Consider the following 23807-nt stretch of genomic DNA (forward strand, 5'->3'; position numbering starts at 1 on the left):
GGATGGTGCTTGCACAACAGGCAAACCAAGACAGACTTACCGGAGCCATACTGGAGCTACTGTACACGCTTTTTTAAAAGCTATTATCTGCGTTCTTTTCGGATGCCTTGTTTGATCTATTTCTTAACACTTTTCAGATTCCAGCGCATCTTGTTGCGTTGCGGCAGCAGTAGCGGTGGCATGGCTGATTCAAACGCATCCCGCAATTCTTTGCTGGTTTGTAAAAATCTTCCCCTCCTTTCATGTACTATTAAATAGCCAATTACGCTACTGCTACGGCTGCTGCCCTTACTGTTCTTGCTTGTTGGATTTGTTTGTTTTTGTTACGCAAGGCCGTCATTAGTTAGAAGGTGTACTGTGCCACTCGATGAAGGACATAAGTGCGCGTCTTCCCATGAAGCATTTGGTACAGACGACTTGATAATGACATGTGCTGAATGGGACTGTCAGTTCAATCTTGGTAAATATCTGAACAGTCGCTTCGAGCAACGAACAAAGCAACGAGAAAGAAGCGAAAATGCTCTGCTTGCAAGACTTCCACAATCAAACATGAAATACAAAACCTGTCTGGTAAAATACAGGCAGAGCGGGCAGAAATAAACAGAAAGCTGTACCAAATTCCGCAACTTGAAGCGAGATTGGATAAGTTGATGAACTTGCAGGAAACTGTATTGGGTATTGAGAAATACGTTTAGCACTTGTAAGATACCTATGATGACCTAAGAAACAAACAAAATAGGCACCACCAGAAAATCATCCACTTGCATCGGCGGTTAGATGCTATCGAAAATTCATCTCAACTGAAAACTATGCCTAGACTAAGACAACTGATAAATGATCTCGAGCAGCACAGTCGGAGACAAAACATAGAAATCCATGGTCTTGTACCTCAAGAAGATGAGGACCTCATGCTAGATGTAAATAAAATATCTCAGCATCTTGAGGCTCCATATCTAGTGAAGCAGCGCAACGGCACAAGGCCAACGGAAGAAGAGGACAAACACAGCGCTGAAAACACAGCGCATGGTTTGTGCCGTTGCGCTGCTTCGCTAGATATGTCAGACCAACTCGCCCACCAGTCCATGTTGAGGCTCCAGTATTGACTAAAGATGATATCGAGGGTCCACACAGACTCCCCCCTAAAGAGGACTGGCCAAATGTGGAAACTGTCAGATTTTCGTCGAGAAATGCCCGATCGAAATGGTTTGAGAGAAGGAAGCAATTGCGGACGAAGAAACCGGCGTCATATTCTTTGACAACGTGACGGCAAAGAACAAACGGCTGCGCTAGCTTGCAAAACGTAAGGCGAAAGAACATGGTTTCCGCTACGTTTGGACTTCAGAGGGACGAGTCTTTGAGCGCAAATGCCCTGATGCAGCTGCTATCAGGATCACAAGCGAAGATGACTTGGAAAAAATTGTCTAGCGCTCAGTCCGTACTTAACGTGGCATCCAAACTAGATGGCATGTAGTGGTAGTCGGCGATTTGAACGTTGACCTGTTTCCAGTTGGACAACCAAAATGCCAACTTCTGGAAGATATGCTTGCATATGGCTGTGAAAATTTAACTGCAGAGGCCACTCGGGTAGCATCGTATTCAGGCACGCTGATTGATCTGTGCTTTACAAACATTCCTAGGGAGGGAACTTTTTCCGATGTCCTGTGTTTTGATATCGACCATCTATCGATATCTGCAGAACTTCCCATAGACGGCAATACCCAACTGATAAAATAATACTTATTAATGACCATACTGTTAGTTTATTCAAGTGTTTAGCCGCTAGCTCAAAATGGGCAAATGTCTTCGCGAAAGGGATCGCTCAGAGTCATACGATGCATTTATTTGTACACTAGAACACGGCTATAATGCATTTCCCATGCCAACAGTGCTTCAAGACAAAAAAGCACGAAAACGATGGATAACTAAGCATCTCTGTAGGCGTATCACACAAAAATAAATGTAATGGGAACGACTGGCAGCCGTTCAAGCGGTGGGATGAAGAGGTGGAAGAAGGAAAGTTCTGGTTCCTGAGTGACTCCTGCCACCAAGGCAACAACAACAACAACAACGACTCCTGGGCGTGCGCCTGTCGGGACGCTCTTCGATCAACGCCCACCAACCTGCGCTTCGAAGACGCACCCGTACACTTCGTGGAGGTGCCTCGATTCCCGTCGCGTTCCTCAACCTGGAACTTCGGGGCGGAACGTTACCCGCCCCGCCCACAATGCCAGACGGTCCGACTCAACCATCGCCGCCCATCCCTGCCGCCGTCCTCTGTTCCGGGGTGCAGCACCAGCGCGACCTTTCTTCATTCAGTTTTACAGATAACCATCACGTCGACGACTGGCAAGCCTCATGCGAGCGTGTCAGCACTTACAATCTTTGGGACGATTCCGTCAAGTTGAGCAACGTCCTCTTCTATCTCACAGACGTTGCCAACTTATGGTTTCGTAACCATGAAGCCGACCTTCCCACCTGGTGCTCATTTAAAGGGGTGGAGACACCAAATTTTGAAGCTATAAAAAGCCTGCTATGGGATTCCTATGTATGCAAGGGCACTCACAGCCAGGTGTTGGACACAACAAACGTTTAAAAAATATTTTAATTCGGTTCCAAAGATTACCTAAATGCTCACTCTCACGATCTAGACCCATCGCTAGCGCCATCAACGCTGACGTCACAAGGTGGGAAGAAAAATTAGTTTTAGTGACGTCATACCAAAATACAGTGGCGTACGATGAGCGGGGCACAGCCGCGTGAGCGCAGTCGTCGCACCAGCGAGCCGCATTTGCTGCTAACCGCCCCTCGATCGGTTTGCGGCGCGCCGTTGCGAACAGCGTCGCAACGTCCGATTGCAGCTCGCCGCCTGCGTCCGGCCTGTTAGATGTCAACGACGGGAAGCGGCAGCCAATGCGAGCGCGGAGAGCGGCAGCGTGATCATGATGACATAGGGCGCACTCCTTGGAGCCGAGCGGCCTGCGCTTCGTGCCGACCGCCGGCATCTGAAGAACGCGATAGTATTGTTTGTTCACGTTCATAGCAAACCCTGGGATATATGAATATCAAAAATGCATCGTTTCTAAGGATCGTTGGCAAATACCGAGTTCCTGGTAGAAGTGATGACTGCGATGCAAGCAAATTTCATCCCATAGCCGGTTTTGTGCTGCTGCTATACCTGGTACGGTTCGCCTGCCGTCTGCTAGTTGCGTTGCTGAAGACATCGTGGAAATCGAACATATCTTTTATTATGGGACGAGTTCACAGTAAAGGTGTGCGGAGCGGAGCACGTTTCTGAGCGCTGGCCAGTCCCGAAGCGCCCTCAGCTGCGGAGTCAATGCGAAATCATCTAGGCCTATACTCCGTTTCATACATAGCAGTCAACGCTGCCAAAGGTATGAAAGTAGTCCGCTCCAAAAAAAACAAGCGAAATGTATCCGTCCGCCTCACGTCGTGGCTGAGTGGTACGAAGCGCGCGACTGTCTGTTCATTTTATAAGGGGCCAAGGTTCGACTCCCGGCTTGGCTGTTTTTTTTTATTTATTTTTTATTTTACTAAAAGATCCATTAGGTAGAAACTCGAAACTGTCAAACTCTAATACCTACTTTGAAAAACACAGCACTGTTTACTTGTTTCGAAGGGAAAAGGCAGTGCAGTTTACGGCATACATACGATGTAACTTGAGTCGGATGGCGTTGAGTGCAAAGCTGTCATATTTAACACTGCGTGAGCTAGATATTGTCACCTTGCTAGGTTGTTTTTGCGGTGATCTTATTCCAGTAGAGAGACCTTCTTTCTTGAACCTCGCAACTGTCCGAGGGCTCACACCGGTCATCTCGCCCACAGTTTCGAGAACTTCACGCACAGTCTTCTCCGGGAAGCGCATCCTTACGCTAGGGTAAAAGTTGGAAATCACCTGCTTGCAGTCTTTCGAAATTTTCGGAGACTTCATCTTAGAGAATAGGCGAGCAGGAGATGTTTTTGAAGCCGCAGTGGGCGAAGAAAAGAAGCGAATAGTAGATAGCGGTGCCATTTTCGCAGGCTCAGAAACCGAGAGACGAAAGCAGACGACATCACTGGCCGGCCTAGCTGCGAAAACCTGATACAGGAGGAGCCGGAAAAAACCCAGAAAACTAAGGAACTCTGTTTTAAAGAACATAAAAGAAAAGGCAATCTTTTTGCAAAATAAAACACTATTATTATTATACCACAGTATCGACCAACCTTTACTTTAATTTTAAGTTCACTACTCTTTTCACTTTCGACGCACTTCATTACGATGCGGACGAGGAGCGCGAACAGGCGCCGCAGCCTTCGCTGTGTTGACTGCTATGTATGAAACGGAGTATAGCGACGACTAGGGCAGTCTGGGACCAGCGCGCAGGTCGTCGCCCGGCGTTGCCGCAGGCAGTGTCGTTGCCGAAAGATCCACTTTTAGCGCAGTCATGCTGTCGTATCTCGAATCTAGGAAGCATCCTTTCTGGTAGCGAGGCTGTTTTGTATTTTCTTGTGCGGACGTGAGGTACGCCGAGCCTGCCGGCCGGTCGGCCAGCCTGGATACCGTCTGCCGACGTCATAAAAGCGAGCTAAAGAGCGTTCTTGACGTAAATAATAAACCATGGGACAAGAAATGTGAAAAAATTGTCATCTTTGAGAATCGCTGACTAATACTGAGCTGCTGGTAGAGGTAACAACTGTGATATGAGCAAATTGCCACAACCGCCTCGCAGCTGCCGCTGGCCCGACGTTCGGGTCCGGCTCGCCTGGCGCCCGCTAGCTCCGCTGCCGAAGGCGTCGAGGAGATTGACTAGACGATTATTTTATTGTGAGATGATGCTGTTGACACTAAAGCTATTTGTGAGAAGTAGGCCTTTTATTATAGCGCAGGCGACTTCCAAAGCGCCGGCCGCTTGCGAAACAGGCTATAGTCCTAACGACGACCACGGCAGCCAGGCAGCAGCAGAGCTCGTCGCCCGAAGCGCCCGCGAGCGGTGCCGTTGCCGAAAGCTCCGAACATAAGCAGGCATGCTTTGTCGCTGCTCGAGTATAGCTGGCAGTTCCGATAACAAGGTGAGCTTGTCTTGTCTTTTCTTGTGATATTTGTACACCATCCCAAGCAGCGCTCGGCGGCGAAGTGTGACACCGGTTGTGGGCGCAGCTTGGGTAGAGCGGCGCAGCGATGCTTACTGGCATATTGCAAAGTGTTTCGCATCCTCACGCGAACCCACGAAGGCGATATTAGCGTGTGATAAAAAAAAAGTCGATGTACTCACTCAATGGAATCAGATCCGTCAGAATCCGAGCTGCTAGCCATCCGTTGTTTTTTTCATGCGCTGGTCAGCACGTGTGTGAGAAAGCAGACGATGCTGCAGTAGGTGCGTCACAACCTTTGTGGGCCCACGTGACCAGGCGAAGTAGTTGATCTTCCCCCTCTGTGACGTCACTGTACAACTCGGCGTTCCGAAACCGAAACCGAAAATCGTTCACCTAAAAATGCGATATTAAATTATTCACTGTGAATATATGAATATTTGAGTGTGTATCATGCTTCCTGGAGCCATAAGAAGCGTTTGAAACTAAGAACGCGCGAACCACAAATTTGGTGTTCCACCCCTTTAAGACGAACTTCGCCGACGCTGTCGGCCGTTCCGCCGTGCGGAAACCCTGCGCCGAGCAACAACTTAGTGCTCGAGCTTAGCTACCGGCCGAAACTTCACGTGCTAAATTGAAGACATCGTTGATTTATGGAAGCGCGTCAACCCTTCGATGTCCGAGAAAGACAAAGTGAACCACATTTTTAAAGGGATCGCCGATGACGCTTTTCAAAGGCTCCTGGCGAAGAATCCCACCTCCATCAGTACCGTCATCGAGCCGTGCCAAAGCTTTGACGAGTTGCGCAAGCAGGGCGCTTCTACGCGGCAGTCTGGTGCGTTTACCGAGAGTCTTGCTGGCTTGGCGCTTGGTCCCTCGTCTTCGGAGCAATTCCTGTTCATGGAGCGCGTCAAAGATTTCATACGCGAGGAAGTCGCCCGCCAGCTTTCTCTTTGCATCACGTTCAAGACCCTGTCTGCCCTACTGCCGACCTAGCGCCCTCTCTTGCGCCGACTATCCGCCGTGTTGTTGAGGAGCAGGTCGCTGCAGTCCTGCCATCGAGCCCCCCGCTTCCTTCTGTCGCAGCACCGCTCACCTATGCTGAAGCCGTCACCCGGACACCGCGCTCGCTCGCCCCTTCCACTTACCGCAGCAGTCCTGCCTATTATGCCCCACCCCCGTCCATGCCACTCCACCAGCCTCGTTTCCTCGCACACGACGACACCCTACGAACCCTTGGCGCACCAGCGACAATCGGCCCATCTGCTACGTTGTGGGCTTCCAGGGCACGTCGCACGTCTCTCCCGTCAGCGCTTGCCTCGTTCTGGGGATGATGTGCGCCCGTACGGATACGATCACGAGCCGCCCTTTCGCAGTGGCTATTCTGGCTCATCTGTGCCTTGCCACCAGTATCCGACTCGCCACTCACCTTCCCCTCACCGCCGTTCAATTTCCCCAATGCTTCGGCGACCGGATCCCCTCCCAGAGAAAAACTAAATGCCGCAGTTGTGGCGGCAAGAACTGCGCCTTTTGCGAACTCATCAAGTCCCCCGTTTCCTCCCGCTAACGTGATTCAGGCGTTTGTCGAAGGTGTCCCTATTCTCGCGCTCGTTGACACGGGCGCTGCCGTGTCTGTGATTAGTGACTCTCTTCGCCGGAAAATTCACATGGTGACGACGCCCCTGTCTGGCTTTTCGCTCCGTACGGCCTGCTCGAAGAGCATTCACCCCATCGCAGCCTGCACGCTACGCGTTTCTGTCAACGGCGTAGCATATCCCACCGAGTTTGTTGTGCTGGGTAAATGCTCTCACGATGTCATCCTAGGCTGCGACTTCCTCTCAACCCACCATGCAGTGATCGGTTGTGCCCGTGCTGGACTTGCTTTATCTCTCGTGCGTAACGTTTCCTTGTGCGACGTACCTGTGCGCTCCGCTAAGCTTCTTGTAACTGCTGACACCGCCATACCTCCCTTCTCTTCTGACCTCGTTCCGCTCCGACCTGACTCTGCTTTCAGCAGCCCTGTTCTCTTCACACCCACCACTGCTGCCGCCCGCCATCACCCTCTTCCGATTCCTTTCGCCGTTCTCACGATTTCCGATGGCCACTGAGCCATCCATGTCTCCAACCCTTCTGCTTGCCCGTCCTCTGTTCTTCGCGGCGAATGCCTCGGCCGTATCGAAAAACTGGACCCTGCTCCTGCCTGCGAGTTCTATCACCGTGCCTGTCCCAAGGTTGCAGCCCTGGACTGTTGTGCGACCACGCCCGATCCGCTTCCCGTCGACGTCTTTCATCGCGCCATCGCTGCCGACCTTCCGCCCGCTTAACGTGACCAGCTACTGACACATCTCTAACGCTTCAGCACGCCTTTTGACCTTCCCTACCTTCCTTGAGACGTGCGTTTGCTGTCTCTCACGAAATTGACACACATACGCACGCCCCCTTGCGCCAGCGACCGTACCGCTTCTCGCGCACTGAGCGCCGCGTCATCCCTGACAATGTCGACGATATGCTACAGCGCGGCATCATACAGCCCTCTCACAGCCCTTGGGCCTCTCCTGTTGTCCTGGTTACGAAAAAAGATGGCTCCATCTGGTTCTGTGTGGACTACCGCCGTCTCAACCAGATTACCCGCAAGGATGTTCATCCTCTACCGCCAATCGACGACGCACTGGATTGCCTGCAGGGAGCGGAGTATTTTTCGTCTTTAGACACGCTCTGGCTACTGGCAAGCCCCGATGGCTGCCGCTGACCGGCCGAAAACCACCTTCGTCACCCCAGACGGCCTGTATGAATTCAATGTCATGTAATTCTGCCTATGCAGCGCCCCACCCACATTCGGGAAAATGATGGATAATATTCTCAGCGGGCTCAAACGGCAAACGTGTCTGTCCTAACTGGATGACATTGTCGTTTTTTCCAAAGATTTTTCTCCTCATTTACTGCGCCTCCAGCTTGTCTTCACGTGCCTTACTGCAGCCGAACTACAACTGAACCTGAAGAATTGTTACTTCGGTGCCACGAAGCTGATGACATTAAGCCATGTCATCACCAAGGATGGCGTCCTTCCTGACCCTGCAAAACTTAGCGCCGTCGCTGTGTTTCCCAAACCGACCATCTTAAAAGAACTTCGAAGTTTTTTAGGCTTGTGTTCCCACTTCCGCCGCTTCATTCGGAATTTCGCCTGTATCATCGCCCCTTTAACACAGCTTCTTGCCGGCAGCCCGAATCTCTCGTTTTGGTCACCCGCCTGCGATGCCGCATTTAACACTTTACGTCGCCTGCTGGTACCTCCCCCCCCCCCAATACTCCAACATTTTGATCCTGACTGTCCGACCGAAATTCACACTGACGCGAGCGGTGTGGGCTTGGGCGCAGTTCTTGCCCAACGGAAATCTGGGTATCCGGAATATGTTGCTGCTTACGCCAACTGTGCCCTCACCAAGGTGGAATCCAACTATTTTGTCACAGAACATGAATCCACTTTAGAAAGAAGGAGAGCACTTGCAAGGCTTAAATGGTTGTGTTCATTTTACTCCAGTCAATTTAATATTAATGCTGCTCCCTATGTATCCTCCCGTTCTGCACGACAGACACGCAATAGCCACAACCATAACCTTACCCCATACTCTGCACGCACAAATATGCTCAAAAACTCATTTTTTCCCCCAACAATCACATGGAACTCAGTGCCAGCAAATGTCTTTTCGGCTCATGATGCCGCTGCTTTTGAAGAGAGTGTCTTACCGTATGTGTAAACTTAGCAATATCATTGCACTCTGTTTGGTTTCCTTTGTTTGTTGCCGGAACGCTGGATTTGCGTAGTGTTTGATATTATTTTTGCTTTTTGAATGTTGCCCCCCCTGTTTGGCCTCCATAACTGCAGTATGTGTAAATAGAAAAATAATAAATAAATAAAAATGTCTCGCCATCATTTGGGCGATTGCGAAGTTCCGTCCTTACGTCTACGGCCGGCAGTTCTATGTCGTCACCGACCATCATGCCCTCTGCTGGCTGTCCTCCCTCAAAAATCCCTCTGGCCGAGTTGCCCGCGGGGCTTTACGTCTCCAGGAATTTGATATTCAGGTCATTTATCGCTCTGAAAGCAAGCACTCAGACGCCGACGCATTTTCCCGTTCACCGCTCCCGTGCGATTCCACCTCTGGCCTCGTCTGTGCCTACGATTTCTGGTCGTTCGATGTCCCTGATATGCTCCAACAACTGCAGGATCCTTGGATCAACTCGCTCCTCACCTTCCTGTCTAATCCCTCGCCACCTTCATTGTCCCGGATCCTTCGACGCCAAGCCCACCATTTTGCCGTTCGCGATGGCCTCTTATACCGGCGTAACTACCTCTACGACGGGCGGATGTGTCTGTTGGTGATTCCTCGCCACCTCCGTGCTGCGACCTGCGCCTCTTTCCACGCATATCGACAATGCGGCCATGCCGGTGTATTGAAAAGGTATGCTCACCTGCGTCTGCGACACTACCGGCGCTGTATGTACCGCTTCATGCGTCAGTACATTCGGTCATGTACAGCCGGCCAACGTCGCAAGAACCCTCCCCCATCACGACCCCACTCCGTTACAGCCATTACCCTGCCCTGCCTGCCCCTCTGACCGCGTCGGCATTGATCTTTACGGTTCGCTTCTGACCAGTTCGGTTAACAACCGCTGGGTCATCGCGGCCTTTGACCACCTAACCCGCAATGTAGAACGTCGCCTATTTAACGTGCAAACGCGCTGTATGTTGCTTGTTTCATCCTACACCGTCTTGTTCTTCGTCACGGCGCCCCGAAAGAACTGCTCAGTGACAGAGGCCGTGTTTTTCTATCGGACGCCGTCGAGGCCCTGCTCAAGGAATGCCAAATCGTTCATCGCTGTACCAGCGCCTGTCACCCCCAAACCAACGGCATGTCTGAGCGGTTCAACCGCACACTCAGTGACATGCTCGCCATGTACGTTGATACCGCCCACTCCAACTGGGACAAAGTACTTCCTTTCGTAACCAAGACAACGACGGAATTCTCCCCTTTCTTCCTCATATATGGTCGAGAGCCTACATCCACCATGGACACCATCCTTCCCTAACGCCCTGAGCCCTCCGAGACCACATCCCTTTCCGAAGCTCACATGTATGCCGAAGAATGTCGGCAACTTGCACGCTCTTTTGCCACACAGCTCCAGCGGCACCAGAAGCACCGTCGGGACTCCTCGGACCCTCTCGCATCATATCCCTCCGGCGCACTCGTTTGGCTCTGGGTGCCTTCCTCCACTCCCGGCCTCGCCACGAAACTGCTTTCCCGCTATCACGGCCCTTACCGCGGTCTGCAACAAACTTCTCCCGTGAACTGCATACCGTATTTTCCGGTGTATCAGACGCGTTTTTTTTTTTCAAAAATCTTGTTGGTGCGTCCTATACAAGGGTGCGTCTTATATGCGAATTTTCAGTTTTTTTTTTGCGAGTTCAGAAATTACTCAGGTTCATGTTCAAGCTTTTTTCACCGAATAAATATTACTACCAATAACGCGGTTGTAATACGGAGACCGCCGTGCGCAACTTTTTTAGGTGAACTTTATCATGAAACGGCGGGGTTGACCACTTCCGGGATCTTAAACACGCGGCCGTTTCGGAGGCCCCAAGCAAAGGTAATGTGAAATGCCAAAAGATGGCGACAGTCGCTCTTCTCGCCATTGTCAAGACAAGCCAAGAGAAGCCGATATTTTTTTTTAGTCACCCTTTGCAAGTACGAAGTGCGACGACGTGTCGCCTTTTCGATAGCGCATCTGAAGATGAAGACTTTGAAGGTTTTATGTAAAAATAAATTGTTATGGATATAAAGAGAGTTCTTTCGCTTTCTTTCTTTTGTGCTAAGACGTGGGCTAGTATGGCGTGAGTATTGCCTTTTTCGATCACTTAGCGTTGCTTAAGAACTTCTCACACGTACGGTGCATTTTGCGATGGTCGCATAAGCATGTCTAATTAAGCCTCACTAGCCTAACTGGGTAAATTGGGGTGCGTCTTATACACGGGTGCGTCTATATACCAATTTTTTCAATGACAGCCTGCATATATGGCGGGGGCGTCTTATACAAGGGTGCGTCTTGTACACCGGAAAATACGGTAGTTGAACCCCTTGACCCCTCTCCGGATCTTCGTCGACGGGAGCGTGAAACTACACTTCGAGCGTCTTAAGCCCTACTATGACCCGACCATTCTTTCGTCCCCGTACGTCGCCAGATGGCTCCTTTTTCGGCGGGGAAGTAACTGTAATGGGTACGACCGGCAGCCGTTCAAGCGGTGGGACGAAGAGGTCGACGAAGTGCAGTTCTGGTTCCTGAGTGACTCCTGGGTGTGTGCCTGTAGTGGCGCTCTTCGATCACCGACCTGCGCTTCGAAGACGCACCTTTACAGAAAAAAATGTTCAGTCTGTTTCTAAAAACACGTGGAGTTGAAACATTGCATGAATTCAAACGTTTCAGGAATAGGTTAAATAGGGAGAGGCTTGAAGAACAACAACAACAAAAAAAAAAAACTGCGGAGGGAGCGTACGGCGACAGCCTTGAACCCTAGCCATAAAAAGTAAAAAATAGTAAAACTGAGTGAGCCGGTGGTCAGGGGGTGGTCAGGGGCCCTTTAACGTGATGATCCCCGTTGGTGTTATGTTGTGTGCATTTTTCAAGTAAGTGATTGGCGCTACAACAATGGTGCTGACTGCCAGGTACACCTAATTTGGGTGACCCAATCCATGCGCAGGAATAAATGATTAGTTTTATTGCAGCGCTTTATCCTCGAAAAAGAAAATGCCAGATAATGTATTTAACACACTTTGTCTAATTCAAGGCTGATTCACGAGAGATGGTTATTTCCAGTTGACTTGGAGAAAAGTTCCCGGTACGTGCTTGTGATTTGCTCCGCAGTGGCGTAACCGGCGGTTAGGCTGCTGCGGCTTGGAGTAAATAGAACCCGTGAGCGCCCGTGCACGCAGTGTCTGCAGATGCCGTTGTATTTCCAAGCGCCTCCGTCTGGTCGCCGCTTAGTCGGTACAAACGTTGGGCGTGTTTTCTGTGGGTTGTGGGGCGCTACAGGTGCAGCTCTGCCGGCGCGTGCCTATGTCGGGCGACAATGGAAGCCACCTGTGAACCACGCGAAGGCGTCCCCAGCGCGCAGGTGGCGGGCATCTGCCGAGAAGAATGCCGCGGCGAAAATAAGTGAACGGAGACAAAGGGCGGCGCCCATTACTGCGCCTCCTTCCCTCTCTCGTCAGAGTGACACGCGAATCGACGCCGCTGCAGCTGCCACGCGTGCCTCTCGGATGCTTCTCCCGGGAGCGACGCCAGCACGACACGTGAGAGCTTTCTTTTCCTCGCACTGGGTGCTTTGAGGTAACGTCACTTGTGCAGAGCACGGCGGTCGGTGGTTCCGATCCTACTGGGCTGCCATCACTAGCTGCTGCTTGCGCCACTAAAAATGCACTCCAGAGTCTGCGCGCACTGCAGTCTCTGTCTCCTCCAAGGGCCACCGGTTATTCCCGGAGTCTTATTTTTAGTTAACGTAGCTTCGGACTTGCTTGCCCAAATGATGCACTTGCTCAAGATGTTCGTGCGCTGACCGTGTATATGCCCAGTATTCACTTGACGGTCGTCGATCATGCTCGCTCTGAGAAAGGCAGGCTGTGAATGCAGCCTCTCTCAAGTGTTTTTAGCTCCCATGATCGGCAAAATCGGGCGAACATCGTCAGAAGCTGAAGGGGAATACGAAGCCGAACTTTTTAAAAATACTCCGCTGTATAGCGAAGCCCGCTGGTAATGCGTTGCCGGAGAGTTTCTCGTAATATGAGCTACGAACTAAATGACAAACAAAGAGATTCCGCATGATGGTTATCGTATTCATGGTGATGAAGAGTTACGCCATGCTATGCGCGGAAACGAATTCGTTTTCTGGCAACGGATGCTTTTCGTATGTTCGTAACAAAGGTTCCGTAACGTGTATGCATGCTTCCTCCGTTCATTCTGAAGTCATTTGAACTAAAGTGGAAATAATGTGTATTGTAATAATGTATCATGGGGGACAAAAGTTTGCCTCAAGACGCAAGTTCTCGGAAAAACGTTTACTGTAGCTCCGACTCGCTACCCAGTCGCCTGACGTTGTTACCAGGGGAAGGAGCATTTATGCCTTTAATACCCTCAAACAATATCAGGCTGCTGGGTTGCGAGGTAGAGCTACTGAAACAGTTTTCCAAGAACTCACGTCCCGCAAACTTTTGTCCCCGATAGTACATGCTGCAGTACATGCACACGTAAATCTTTTCGTATGCGTATAGCTTCTACCCACAATGTTCACTAGAGATATATGAGTCCAGGTGCCGAAGTAATAAGTATTATGTGCAAGACCTTCCTTTGAGCATGCTATGTATTACATACATACAAAGCATGTGGCTTAGAATGAAAGCGTAGTAAGTGTTTGCGCGAGTAGAAGTACATACATTTTAATTTCATGACAAACAGCACACAGTGTACCTCTGCACATTGCTGTCGGATTCATATGAAGAACATAAAAAGAATCCTCATTTAGTAGTCACAGAATACCAATTATAAATTTCACTAATACGTTTGAACCATCCGCTACTGAACAATTGGCTTTTGTAAACGCTTGTGAAAGCCATTTACTGAGGACCAAACCATTGCAATTCCTTGCCCGAAATTCATTTTTCATATCAGGAAACAGTAAAGACCACAGAACCAGAAAGAAGCAGACAAAGTGCGCTTACCCGGACGACACTGTGTGCATGAAGGTCCTTACAGTTGTCTGTCCTTTCGTGCAAACAGAAAGCAGCTCAGGATGGATGCCAAGTACAATTCGATGCAGATGTCTTTCTGTAGATAGTACTCAATGCACAATTTAGCGAGGAAGGAACGATGTTAACAACTTAAATAGGCCAAACATTCGTTCACAAACAATTTGGAAGTGCACTTCCGCCAAACCTTTGCTTTCGTTCACAGATTCCATTACCTCAGAATGTGCAACAAAATGCACTGATATCTGGCATCAAGTGAAAATGCAGACAAAGGTACCGGTCACAGCCCACTAAGGTATTCCAATACCTCTGCAGTGTGCCTCGCGAGGAACGGATTGTAAAGTTTTCAGAATGGGCTTTTTGCAGAAATTTCACCAAACGCCTTTGCCATGTGGACCTTTTTGAAATGATGACCCAGAAAGACGAAGTGTCCTCATGTGTCTGGCGTGAAAAAAGGACGAAGACACGGGCCTTTCTGCTTCTTCATCAGCTGTGAAACGTTGGTTACCGATGCTACTTCGCTCAGCTTCAGTCTCTTTTTTGGCATCTTGTTTTTTTTTTATTCGTGAAGTCTGCCTTGAGGCATAAGTTGAGAAAAGGGGGAGTGGAATGTAGGTTACAGAAAGTTAAAAGAAGGAGTGTAGACCAGTTTCGGCGAGGTACTCGCATAGGCTGCTGGTGAAGTGATTGTCCATAGTCCACTTCACATAGTCCCCGTCGCGGTTCCACCACAGGCCGACCTCCCTGAGGAGCCGCTTTCTAATAGGGGCCGTCGCTGGGCAAGTCCACAACAGGTGCCGCACATCACAAATGTCCGGTGCAGCGCCGCAGTGAGGGCACCTGTCAGTTGCTGGCAGATATTTATCACCCCACCGATAACGGACAGATGGGGTCAGGGCCGCCCCTGCCCGAATCCGGCGCACTGATACCTCATGGAAGACAGTTGGGCTAGTTGGTGTGAATTAAAACGTTAGTTGAAGTCTAGCGTGCTGTCCCGTCGGTTCCTTTTGTCGCTGTCCTTGTGCTTTCCACGCTAGTTGCAATGTCGCAGTCACTAACTGATACCTCCTCCTGCCGAGTTAGACTACGGGGGAGAGGGTGCGAACACGGAGGAATTAGAGCGCGTGTTCGCTGGCGCAGAGCTTGTGAATCGGAGACATGGGACAGGAACGGATCTGGGGGAAGAGGGGAAGGTGGCGGGTCGTCTGATGTGTCAATGTGAGTCATAGCATCTGCTTGAATGTTATGTGGATCGTGAGCATGACCGCGAATCCAGTGTATGCGTACAGGACATGGGTATTTTGCGCAGAGTAGGTGAATTGATTGTGTAATCTGGAATGTGCGTCGAACAGCCTTGAGCTGTTTAAGGGCGGCGAGGGAGTCTGTATAAATATGAACTGCATTGAATGTGGGAACGAGCGGAAGGGAAGCAATGGCATTGTAAATGGCTTGAAGTTCCAATGCCAGGGGGGTACATGTATCTGCGGTGTACGTCGCACGAGAGTTGAGATGCGGATGGGAGGGACTATATACAGCAGTAACTCCCCGCTCTGCAGTATGTGATGCATCGGTGTACAATATGCACCCTTCAGGCAGATGCGCGGCTGATACCGACGGGGAAACAGTGGGGCGATTGTCTGTGAGCTGACAATACGACCACGGAGGGAGCGTCTTTAAACGATGAAGTTGTAGAGACTGTTTGCGAGCTCTGTTTGCCACCCGCTGGTCGATGAGTTCACTGAGAGTATTAATTTGGGCGAACTCCTGAAGCACGGGTATGGATGTCAAACGAGGCAAAAATGTTATTGCGCGCATAGCCTCACGATTGATAGCTTCAAGGGAGTCCCACTGTCTGCGGGTGAGACGTTGAAATTGTGCCTGATATATTATCCGTGGCTGAAGGATAGAGCGCACAAGCTGGCGGGCCGTATGAGCACGTGCGCCACCAGATCGCATAGCTATGCGACGAATCAGACCTATAGTAGCGTGAGCTGATTTACGTGTGGCTGTCAGCCAAGGGGTGCCAGTCCCAGAGGTATGAAGGAGGAGGCCGAGAATACGAACAGTTTCTACCTGAGGAATCGGAGAACTATCTACTGTAAAGTTTAAAGGGACAGCTTTCCGTAAGCCGGCTTTGTTTCCAATGCGAATGAAACATGACTTAGTAGGCGAGAGGGTTAGACCCAGAGGTGGGAGGCGAGATGTCAAGACATCTAGCGCATGTTTGAGGGCCGACTGATGGATAGACGCATCTGGGTGACATCCCCGCAGGGAGGCGTCTGCAGCATGCAGACGTTGGTGAGTGGCGACACCACGGGGTTAACCCGAGCATCCGCAGGGACATCCCCGCAAGGGGATGATGGTGAACAATGCGTCACCACGGACCCGAGCATCCGCGCTTAGCCGTGCGTGGCATCGCCGTGTCCGGGGAAAAGGGGATCCTGGTGGTTGAGCCGATGCCGAGCGTTTGGACCCTTAAGGCCCCTCGGCGGAGGCAACACACCACTTTGGCCCCAGCTTCCTGTAGACGGCACCTCCGGCCTGACCCGACCGGGGGAAATCGGCAGTCGCCTTTTCCTATCCTCCCCTCTATCTTTCACTTTCCTATCCCTTTCTTACAACTCTCCTGTCTCCTCCTCTTTTCTTTGTTTTTTCCTCTTTTTCCTGGCGCCGAGGGTTAACCGTGTGTGACCAACTACCCTGAGTTGAGTCATATTAGGTTATAGTTAAGGTGTACAGCTGGCGTGGGCAGGACTTGCTCGCAAGTTCCTGTCCCGTCCCCTTGTTGGGCTCCATGGTGGGTGGCTGGCACCATGACCGAAAAACTAGACTTTTTATGGCTCCCCCTTTTTCCAAACTAGATCGCTCTCTCAAGAGAGGGCGGAACGAAGCAGAAGAGTTTTTTCAAAAAAGAAAAGTCAGTTTTCCTAAGTACCATGTGATCCATAGTGAAGTACAAGATAAACAAGCTAGAATCCTGTCCCCCTTCCTAGTGTCAAAGTGTTTGACAGAAGCCTTGGGCATTGGCTACAAGGTATCTAAAATGGCTAGCGGTGACTTACTGCTCGAACTGCGTGACAACGTCCAACACTCAAAACTCGTAAACATTGTATCTGTTGGGGATATTCCTGTCTCCGTGACGTCACACCGATCTCTGAACACCGTCCGAGGCGTTATATCCGAAAATGACTTTGTCCACATCACTGAAAAAGAGATGTTCGAAGGTCTGAGTGACCAAGACATGATAGATGTTCACAGAATCAAGATCCGGAAGGATAATAAGGAAATAGACACAAAACACATGATCCTGACGTTCAACACCAGCACACTGCCCGACACAGCCGAAGTAGGTTATCTGAAAGTTAACGTAAGACCATACATTCCCAACCCTCGCCGATGTTTCAACTGCCAACGGTTCGGTCACGGCTCACAAAGTTGCCGCGGCCGGAAAACGTGCGCGAAATGCGCCTCGAAGGATCATTCTGATCAATGTGACGCAGCCCCGCACTGCGCAAACTGTGAAGGTGACCATGCAGCATACTCCAGGGCGTGTCCGTCCTGGAAAAAAGAAAAGGAGATAATCACCATAAAGACAAAGGAAAACATTTCATTTAAAGAAGCGAGAAGGCGTTTTGCACTCACCAACTCATTCTCCTTCACAACAAAACAAAACTTCGCCGATGTGGTGCGTGGGCGCGGCGCACCACACCAGGCTTCGGCACCTGTCCCGGTCACACGTAGTGAGCCTGGGGCGGGGCCATCCGCGCCGTCTGGTGGAGTAGCTCACGCTACTCTGCCAACTCCAAGTCAGGCTGCGCAGACCCCCGGGTCGGCGGGCCTCAAGACCTCTTCCCACAGGTCGAGGTCAAACTCTAACGTGAACGTGCCTTCTGCACGGTCATCCAGCGCGTCCGCAGAGGCGATGGACACGACCCCGGGCAGCCCCGCGCCGTCCACGTCGGACGGTCGGCGGAGCTCTCTGGATCGATCAAAAAAAGACAGGCCCCGAGTCACGGGGCCATCAAAAACTTGATCTAGTTTTTCACCCGATACAAACACAAAAATAATATGGCTTTCATAATACAATGGAATTGTAGAGGACTTTTACACAATTACAGTGACATAAAAGACATACTAGGAGCACATGCTCCTGTCGCCTTATGTCTACAAGAAACAAATTTAGGTCCCCAAAAAAATAACTTTCTAAAGAATTACACTGTTTTCCGCCGCGATCGGGAACAGGCGAGCCGACTATCGGGAGGCGTAGCCATCATAGTTAAAAACGGCGTCCCGGCTCGAGAGCTTAAACTAAAAACAAGACTTGAAGCTGTCGCAGCCACTCTGGTTGCCCATAAAACCATCACAGTGTGCTCACTATATATCGATCCGCACTTTAATTTAACACTACATGACTTAGAGGATCTTTTAGAGCAGCTACCAGAGCCATACCTGGTAGTTGGAGATTTTATTGCACATTCACATTTTTGGGGAAGTGAAAAAACTGACGCTAGAGGCCATCTCGTAGAGGATTTTATTTTATGCAATGACGTCTGTTTACTCAACTCTAATAAGCCTACATACTGCTCCCCAACCTCGGGGAAAATGAGTGTTTTAGATTTGTCTTTTAGTTCACCGTCTGTTTTTAACGATTTTAACTGGAGTGTTTTAGACAATCCATATGGAAGTGATCATCTCCCTGTCGTAATAAGTCTTTCATCCTCGCTAACAGTTATTCCCACAAAACCACGGTGTTGGAAGCTAAATTTAGCTGACTGGCAACTTTTTACAGCACAAGCTACATTAGAGAAAATAGTTTTAGAAAATGTTGACATCAATGAGATAAATGAAAAATTCACGAATTGTATCTTAGCTGCCGCACATTTAGCTATTCCTCAATCCTCTGGAATAGTAAAACAAAATCACAAATACTGGCATCTTTACAAAAGAATGTAAAGATGCGAAAAAAGAAACAAAACAAAGCCTGGGGCATTTTTCGGAGATATCCAACACATGACAATCTCATAAACTTTAAAAAAGCAAGAGCAAAAGCACGATACATCAGACGCAACGCAGAAAGGGCATCATGGCAACAGTACATATCCTCGATAAACAGCTCAATAACATCCAAAAAAATGTGGGAGCAGGTGCGGAAATTCACTGGAAATTTTACTCCTTTCACATTTCCAATGCTAACAACACCCGGTACTCAAACAACATTAGAAGAGCAGGCCAACATATTGGGTGAGCATTTTGCTACAGTATCAAGCTCAGCCAACTACACACACTCCTTTCAAAAGCACAAAACAATAGTAGAAAAACAAAAACTTCCCTTCAGAACATGCATACATGAAGACTACAATCAGCTTATTACAATGCAGGAACTAAACACAGTACTAACATCCGGTAAAAAGACAGCACCAGGCCCAGACAATATACATTATGCCATGCTTGCTCACCTCTCTGAGACTGCCATAGAGGCTCTCCTAAAATTTTTCAATAAAATATGGATGAGTGGAGAAATCCCCCAAGCATGGAGAGAAGCAATCATGGTACCCTTTATAAAACCTGGCAAACCACCAACTAGTCCCACCAGTTACAGGCCAATAGCACTCACTAGCTGTATAGCAAAATCATTCGAAAGCATTCTAAACATCAGACTAACCTTCACACTTCAGTCCCGGCAACTTTTAGATATACACCAATGCGGGTTTAAAAAGGCATGTTCCACAACTGATCACCTTGTTCGCTTTGAGAACACAGTCCGGGAAGCGTTCATCCACAAGCAACACTGTATCGGGGTCTTCTTCGACCTGGAGAAGGCTTACGATACCACGTGGAGGTTCGGTATCCTCCGTGACCTAGCGGACCTAGGTATCCGCGGCAGGATGCTGAGCTGTTTGAACGACTTCCTAACCAACCGCACGTTCCGAGTCCGCCTAGGCGCAACCTTCTCCAACACTTTTATACAAGAAACTGGCGTACCCCAGGGGTGCATCCTCAGCACGACCTTATTCATCATCAAAATGAACTCCATAGGAAAAGTAATCCCAAAATCCATAATGTACTCAGTTTACGTAGATGACCTCCAAATAGCATGCACGTCTTCCAGCATACCTACCTGTGAGCGACAGATACAAATAACACTAAATAAACTGGCCACCTGGGCAGATAGAAACGGATTTAGATTTTCTCCTCAGAAAACAGTAGCGGTTCTATTCTCTTTGAGACGAGGCCTACAGGCCGACCCCACACTATATCTAAACGAGACCCCATTACCTGTCAAACAAGAGCATAAATTTCTAGGGGTAACTTTCGATAAAAAGCTCAGTTTCTTGCCACATATAAACAGCCTAAAGAAAAAAGCTTCCCAGGCCCTCAGTGTACTGAAACTACTGTCAAGAAAACGCTGGGGGTCTGATAGGGCATGCCTGTTACATATATACCGTTCTCTGGTTCGCTCTAAGTTAGACTATGGGTCCATCGTATATGGCTCAGCAAGACCATACTACATAAAACGACTGGATCCTATCCACAATCTTGGTTTAAGGTTGTCTTCAGGTGCTTACAGAACTTCACCAATAGCAAGTCTGTATGTGGAAACGAATGAACCTTCCTTAGAAGATCGAAGAACTGCACTAACTTGTACATACATCCTCAAAATCCTTTCACAGCCCAAACATCTCTGTTACCCAATTGTCACGAAATGCCCATCCCGAATGCTCTTCAACAACAAGCCCCATGCAATTAAGCCGTTGCTCTTGCGCTTCGAAGAAAAATGTCAAACCCTGAACATACTAAATGAAATCAAAAATATTGCCCCAAGACACGAAGCGCTACCACCGTGGTACACTCTCCCCACAGTGTGTGACGTCACACTAACACGCTTCAGTAAAACCTGTACGCCACACGACCATATAATACAAGAATATCTAGCACTACAAGAAAAATACAGAAATTACACTGCATTTTATACTGACGGGTCAAAAACTCATGCTCATGTAGGAAGCGCAGTAATACAAGGAAAAAATGAAAATGCAGTACGACTGCCCTCATGTGCTACAGTTTTCACCGCGGAGTGTTATGCTATTAGTGTTGCGGTACAGAAAATAACAAATGAAAACATCAAAAGAGCATCATTTATACAGATTCACTGAGCGTCCTTACAGCATTAAACTCCAAAAATGCCACAGAGCCACTGATTGGAAGCATCATACACAATATAGTAAAGGTCACAACACGAAAACATGTTATAAAATTCTGCTGGGTTCCCAGTCACGTTGGCATTAGGGATAATGAGAGAGCCGACACGTGTGCTGCACAAGCCAGAGCCATGGAGGTGAAACATGTGGGTTTGCCTCCGAGGGATTATATGAAGTTAGTGCATAGCAAACTAAGAGCCAAATGGCAAGCTTCTTGGGAAAATGAAAGAAACAACAAGCTGCATACTGTAAAGCCTATTTTGAAAGAATGGAAATCATGCCGTCATAAAGAACGTTTTATCGAAGTAATTTTATGTCGTTTACGCATAGGCCACACACACATCACCCATAACTTCTTATTAACAAAAAAAGACAAACCTGAGTGTGAAATGTGTGGTGAGGAGCTCACAGTGAATCACATTTTAATCTCTTGTTCGCATCTCGAAGAACTTCGAAAGAAAATTTTTACGGTATTTTACAATGAACACATTCCATTTCATCCCGCATTACTTTTAGGCGAGCAAACACTCGTCAAGTTTTCACTTGTTTGTAAGTTTCTAAAGAAAGCCAATGTTTTAAATTTAATATAATGTAACTTCTATACACTTAACATAACATCATCTAACCTTGTGTTTGGCGCATGATAGCCATAGTTGCTTATGTGCCAAAAAACCCATATAACTAGCATCTGGGTGACAGCACCACAAGGTTATGTCATCGACGTACGCAAGCACACGGATAGAAGGGATGGTTTCTAGGGCTCTAACAAGAGGAATAAAAGCCACATTGAATAATGTGGGGGCGAGAACGGAGCCCTGGGGCACTCCTCTATTGGAAGTGAAGTTACCAAAGGGCTTTCCATGGACCCGTACACTGAAGGTTCGATTTGTTAAAAAGGCGTGAATGGATAGGAGAAACCGGTGAGGGAGACCAAGAGTTTGAAGGGAGGCAAGAATGGCAGAGTGAAGGATGTTATCATATGCCTTTGTTATGTCTGTCGCGATCACCGTTCGAACGAGGTGACTCTGCGGAGAGTGGTGAAGCACGTCAGTAGCCAAAGTAGCAAGACCATCCTCCGTTCCAATTTGGGGACGGAAACCTATTTGGGAATCTGGGTAACAATCGTGTGATTCTAGCCACCACGACAAGCGTGCAGCGAGAATGCTTTCGTAAAGCTTGCAGATGGTAGGCGTGAGAGAAATTGGTCGAAGGGCCGAAAGAGATACTGGAGGCTGACCTGACTTGGGTATTGGGACCACAATAGAATGCTTCCACTCTCCAAGAATGACACCAGAACGCCACACTTGGTTGAAAGTATCCAGCAGGGTTTGCAAAGCAGACCCATCCAAGTTACGGAATAAAGAGTTTGGTATGCCGTCGTGCCCGGGAGAAGTGGTAGTCTTAAGGCGTTCAATGGAGGCTAGCAATTCTGCCATAGTTAGATCAGAAGTAACCTCATCGGAAGGCTCTGTAACCGATAAGACTGGAGGAGATGTAGGGGTGCAGTCATGGTGTGGAAAAAACTGACGGGCCGCTTATTGTGCAAATGTATCTTCGTCCACATTCAGCGTGAGGCGAAAGCTTTCAGTGTAATCTGCAACTTGAGAAGGGCGCTCCATGGCGTGAAACACTCTCCAAAGATGTCGATTGCCCTGCGTAGAGGACAGGCGGGCACACCATGCAGCCCAGCGTTTCCTGCTTAGTTGCTTTGCATAACGCCGCGCTCGGGCGGTAGCGCGGTGAAGAGAGGGAAGAGCCAAGGGGTCTTCAGGGTTGCGAGAAGCATAATGATCGGCCTGGCGACGAAGAGCCCACAGATTCAGGTGTATGTCCTCCATCTTGTGAAATCATTCCATGTCTGCTGAAGATGTTCCTCAATAACATTTTGGCCCTAATGAAGAAGCATAAAACCCCATGTGCTGGATTTTTTTCACAGCAGACACTAAAGGAAGGCTCGCCTTTTTGGGACATCATTATGAAGAAGTCTACGCGGCAACAAACTTTGAGATAGTTCCTGCAAAGAGCCCTCTGTGTTCTGAAGACTATTAATTAATTCCTCGGGAGGTGCCTTCTAGATACATCAGAATACCTCAGTGACCTGTCACTGGGTGCTGTGAGTGCATTGTCACTTGACATCAAAGGTTTGTGCTTTTCCTCGACACATGCAGGGATGATGTATATGTCGAGCAAAAGCATAGAAGATTTCGAATAAGTGCACTTCCAGGGAAGCGCGAGAGTCTGGCCATGCTCAGCTGTTACCTTCACTTCTTGCTCATTCAGTTACGCAGTGAGTAGTAAGGCGTCAGCATGGATTCGTGTTTAACACCTATTCTGAATGACCTTGCATGACATGACAGACAACTCCTAAGGTCCTTCATGTACAGAGTGTCATCAGGGTCAGTGTGCTCTGTCAGTTTCCCGGTTCTGTGGTTCGTGCTGTTTTTTGCTCTTAAATTAAATACTACCCTCATTCTCAACTTCACCGAGCCTGAAAGTGCTACACTGGGCTGCTCCACGCGTTCTTCTGTGTCCTTTGTAGCACGTTCCAAAATGAAATTGCTTCTGGGAGGTCAATAAGCAGTGTTGGATAAATTCGGGTGCAGCGCACTGCCGACATCTTTCTGTAGAGTGAATATTTTTTTTCCTGTAGAGCCACATTTTACAGTGCAGTAGGAAAATCAGGGTCCATGGCCATAAGGTGTCACACGCAGTGAGAGTTCTTCGG

General features: G+C 48.9%; 1 protein-coding gene across 9 annotated transcripts in view; it reads left to right on the forward strand.

Annotated features, from left to right (window-relative positions):
- LOC149345259 (glycoprotein-N-acetylgalactosamine 3-beta-galactosyltransferase 1-like) overlaps positions 1 to 23807 on the forward strand; it is a 229092-nt gene that overhangs the window by 89459 nt on the left and 115826 nt on the right. For 2 of the 9 annotated variants that reach the window (XM_089546537.1, XM_089546543.1), the window contains exon 1: positions 12199 to 12434. The exons of 6 other annotated variants lie outside the window; for them this stretch is intronic. The gene's annotated coding sequence lies outside the window, so the exon portion shown is untranslated. Of the gene's footprint in view, positions 1 to 12198; positions 12435 to 23807 lie in introns of those variants that run through there. One more of the 9 variants, XM_089546548.1, reaches the window with a different exon arrangement.

Source organism: Amblyomma mixtum, chromosome 5, assembly GCF_055824585.1.
Source record: "Amblyomma mixtum isolate Tamu chromosome 5, ASM5582458v1, whole genome shotgun sequence".
NCBI classification, from domain to species: Eukaryota; Metazoa; Arthropoda; class Arachnida; order Ixodida; family Ixodidae; genus Amblyomma; species Amblyomma mixtum.